This window comes from Miscanthus floridulus, chromosome 19 (genome assembly GCF_019320115.1).
Source record: "Miscanthus floridulus cultivar M001 chromosome 19, ASM1932011v1, whole genome shotgun sequence".
Taxonomy (NCBI): Eukaryota; Viridiplantae; Streptophyta; class Magnoliopsida; order Poales; family Poaceae; genus Miscanthus; species Miscanthus floridulus.
This window is the reverse complement of record NC_089598.1, coordinates 46,534,259-46,538,811: the sequence shown is the minus strand read 5'-3', so window position 1 is coordinate 46,538,811 and position 4,553 is coordinate 46,534,259. Positions and strand designations below refer to the sequence as shown.

The 4,553-nt window shown below is 52.6% G+C and overlaps 1 pseudogene; it reads right to left on the bottom strand.

The window, feature by feature from the left end:
- Positions 1-791: 791 nt before the first annotated feature.
- On the bottom strand, positions 792-1,862 carry LOC136525979 (uncharacterized; annotated as a pseudogene).
- Positions 1,863-4,553: the final 2,691 nt, after the last annotated feature.

Sequence of the window (4,553 nt, the reverse complement as noted above, 5' to 3'; positions counted from 1 at the left end):
TCTTTACAGCCCGCTTCAGGAATCCTAGAGCCCACAAAAGGAGGCCCAATCACCAGCGGGGCCAAGGCCTAGGAATCCACAGACCCATGGGAGGCTGGCACAGGATCAGCACAATCGGTCCAGGGGAGCCGCAATTCCTCCGTAACTTCAAAACGAACAAGAGTGGGACAGATCATTGAGGGGGCCGTCTCATCTGAGAGGATGGGCCTATTGCCCCAAGTCTCCACCAAACCGATGGAAGGCGCCGCCTCTTTAATGGGCGCAGAACCGAGGGGTTTGACGCCTAGGGAGCCTCGAGCGACAGCATGCACCTCCTGGGAACTAGCGACTGTTAGATTGATCTCCCAACCAATAAGCCCAACGGCCTATTGGGCCTTGGTCACGTGCCCTGATCGGGGGCGCCCAACCCTACATGGTTGGTGGGCCCCCGTCGCACTGCGCTATATAAAGAGGTGGGGGCCGACGGCTCAAAGCACGAGGTTCGCCGTGAGCCGCAAACCCCACCGACAAACCCTAGACCGATCTAAGAGGGTGTGCAGCCAGCGACGGGAAGCTCCGCTGACTTCGCCGTCGTCACTGCTACGCCATTCGTCTGCACTGCATCGACGTCCGTGCAACCTCTACTCCACCCGTCGCTGCCCGTGTGCTGCCTCCATCAACGAACCAGCGATGGCCAGCTCAACCGCGACTTCATCCGAAGGCTCAAGTTCAACACTAGCACCTCTACCCTATCTCCCACTCTCTGCTTGTTCTAGTTCATCATGTTCAACAGCAAACCACCTAGATCTACCCTAGTCGATCCACAGAAGTACAACAGCGATCGATTCCGGAGAGGCCGCCCTGAGGCTGACGCTTGATGAGGCTGCCACGTGTGAGAAGCTTGACGAAGACGGTCCCACCCTCTCAAGAACAAACCGGCGTCGATGTCCACCATCATCATCATCAGCCGCCGGTGAGTCGGATGGCGACAGTGAAGATGGGCGCCGCCGCCGCCGCCGCCGAGAAGGAGAACGATCACCGTCTCTGTCCCCGACCGAAGGGGGAGGAGGAGGTGCAGTCGAGGACGAGCCATCGGGCCCAAGCAGGATGGAGGTCCGAACTTCAATAGGGTATGCCACTAGCCTCTTCACCGGAGGATCTTCAATGGCAGCGACCGGAGGTTCAGCGACCCAGAGCTCCTTGATGGATGGGATCGTAGCTAGGTCCATGCACCAAGCCGAACACTTGAACAAGACTAGATCCACCAAACCGAGTGTGTCAGGATGAACTTGCTGGACATAGGCATGGGGTTCAAGAACTGCTCCACAGTAGAGGTTTCCCAAACATGCGCGGGTATACCTCGAAGCTCAACGTCTATCAACCATGGTAGTGTCCGCCCCGAAGCACCAACCAGTTGACTCCATCGTTTGCACAAGAGGGTGAATGCATGCGAGCGAAGTGGGGGTTGTCGCAGATCCACCAACCGCTCGACCAAGCCAACTTCAGGGAGGATGAGGATGTAGCTCGAGCTGGAGGATTAGCGGAGCACCAGGGAATCCGCATCAACATCCAGACGAGCTACAATCACCTCCGTGACCTCACTTGCCGGAGCCAAGGCCTCTACTCCACACATAGCCACGATCACGGTTGGCTCCGCTCCACACACAGCCACGATCACGGTGTGTGCGAGATCCTCCTCTGCTCAAGCCACACGATCATTCCAACTGATAATGCATGGGAGAGGCTGCACGGGGAAACACGGGTTTGAGAGGGGCCACCGACGTGGAAACCAAAGGCACAAGATTGCCAGCCGAAGAAGAACCGGGCGGCTGGCGAAAGCGAGGACGACGTCGATGGCGTGTCCGCCTTGTCTTGTCACCCATGACAGCACCTGACCCCGGCGCCACAGCTCCACTTCCCGCCAAGTGACCAGAGACCTCACCCGCTAGAGTGTTGTTCTAGGGGTTGGCTCCGGCAAGTACCTGGTCTGGAGATCTGCGCCGCCAAAACCCCCGAGGCCGCTCTCGAACCACGCGCTGTATTCGCACCGCCAACCAAGCGCAGAGGCCAATCCAGCATAGCTACCGCAGCACCAGACACCTCCACCGCCGGAGAACCATTGCAGGGATTGGCGTCAGGCGGCGTCGAGGCTGGTGTAATCCTCCACTAGATAGGAACCCTCTATGGCATCACAGCGCCACCACCGCCCAACATCTTGGGACACACGTGAGATGTAAGATCGGTGCCCTTGAGAACGGCAGCAGAAGCACCGAGTCTTACGACAGCAATGGGCAGCTAAATGTCTGAGAGGCAATTGAAACATGTGCCCACAAGTTCTCGCGGTACGCGCCGGTCAAGAACAGGGGGCGGAGGAGAATGATCCTGGGAGGTGGGGGCGCACAGATATCTTCAACCACGGCGGAGACAGCCTCCACCACGGGCATCGAAGTGGAGCTCGGACAGGCAGACGAGAGGACGACGTCGTGGAAGGAGGGTGGAGCGGAGTTCTCCGAGACCGGGCTATCACTTTCCCCGCGCTCGTGCTTGGAACAGCCACGAGCACCAGGGCCTAAGGAGGACACGGGAGGGGAGGAAACCGCCGCCGATGAGGGAGGGCTGGCTGCCTGCACGGCGGAGGGGAAGGTGGCCGCGGGGCTCTGGGTGAGGACCGGCGGGGGGGGGGGGGGGGGGGGGGCTCGGGTAGGCGAGGCGATGGGAGAGGGAGAGACGCGAGCCATTGTGTTTTGGGGATTGCCACATGTTGTGAACTTATAGCCGATGAATATGGATTTCTATGTTGTATGTTGCTAGTAACATTAAAATTCAATGAATTCACAGTTGACATCGACTTTTGACCATAACATCCATAATTATGATATGTATGATGAGGAGCATTAACAAAAGTATTAGCTGATGCAACATATCTATTATCATTATCACTACCAACATCAACATAAGAATTTACGGTACTTGCAAAACAATTATTAGAATCGTGTAATATATTTGCATGATGTACCTTAGGTATGGCTTGATAATATTGTGGTACAGCACTCTGATGCGCCTCCATGTATGTTCACCAGAAGCTTTCAATGTTCTTGTAATTTTCTTGAGGCGCAAAAACAGTGTAGCCAAACACCCAAATTTTCTTCTCCCGCGGATGCAAGAATACAACAGGGAATCTCCAATTGTCCTTCACGTGATGACTTTGAAGAGTGCGTGTGCTTAGCAGAATATAATTATAGAAGCCAATTTGCTTTTTTTTTAATCTGGATAAGCCAATTTGCTTTAGCACCAGGATAGCTTTGCCAACTGATACGCACGATGCAGCTTTAGCAATTTGTATGGACAAGCTTTCCAGTCTACTTCAGGTTGCTCCGAATCAGACTGCAGTGGCTTAGTACGAACTTGACACGCAATTTATTTCCAACAGGCTTAGGGCCAAATTTGTTGTCGGAAACGCAATTTATGTCCTGCCTGGCGAATGCAATCGGCCTTAGGCCAGATTCGTTGTCGGATACAAATGCAATCGGCCGTGAGGCCAGATGCTATGGTGATCACGTGAAACAAATAACAGATCAATTAAGAATATGGCTAGGGCAGATGATTCGGCTACAAAGTATGGCCGAAGCAATCGTTCTCTAGCGGAGTCGTCAAAAAGTGTGTTAACGCCGGATTGATCCCGGATCACACACTAGTTAGGGCTAGCATGCCCGTGGTTGCAAGCAACCGGTGTTAGTAACAAAATGGCTAATACGCTCGTGGTTGCAAGCAACCGGTGTCAGTAACAAAACGACTGGTACGCCCGTGGTTGCAAGCAATCGGTGTTAGTAACAAAATGAAGAACGCAGTGAGGATGTCACTCTTTCATGGTGAGGGACGGAGAGGTTTACAAGCAAACCATCAAAAGATAACCAACGTGCTTGTGTAACGAAGAACCGGCTAGTTTTTAGGCAAACTAGCAAAAAAACCGTTGAAGCTCTGACCCGGGAGGGACCCGTCAGGGCAAGGACGTCGCCAGGTTGCCCTAGGTCGGCCGGCAAACCTAGGGCGCTATCTTTGGTCGTCTGATCAAGGGATGAACAGCATGGGGTTAGAAAAGAGAGTAAAAGGGTTGGAGTACAGGTAGTAGATTGATTTTTGCTCGATTGGATAGGCGGGAACTCAATCGGCCATATACCCCTTAAATGAGTAATGCATCAGAGCCACAGGGTAATGTAATGTGTAGGATGCTAATTGAAGTAGCCCACCTAGTGAGTTGGGACAAAATAACCTTCACAACTAACTTATTAATTGGAACAACTTATGCAAATAGAGAAATTGATGAGTCTTCCAAAGATCACTGAGTGGTCTTAACCCGTAGAAAAACCAATGTGATACTATTATCATGTCGTTTTATGGAGTTCTCCTTAGATTGGGCCAAAACTGTCATGGCCCTATTTAAAATTGGCATGGGCCCAATTACAGTGTCAACGTATCTACATTTATTCAGTGATTTTTGAAAGACTCATCAATTTCTCTATTTGCATAAGTTGTTCCAATTAATAAGTTAGCTGTGAAGGTTATTTTGTCCCAAC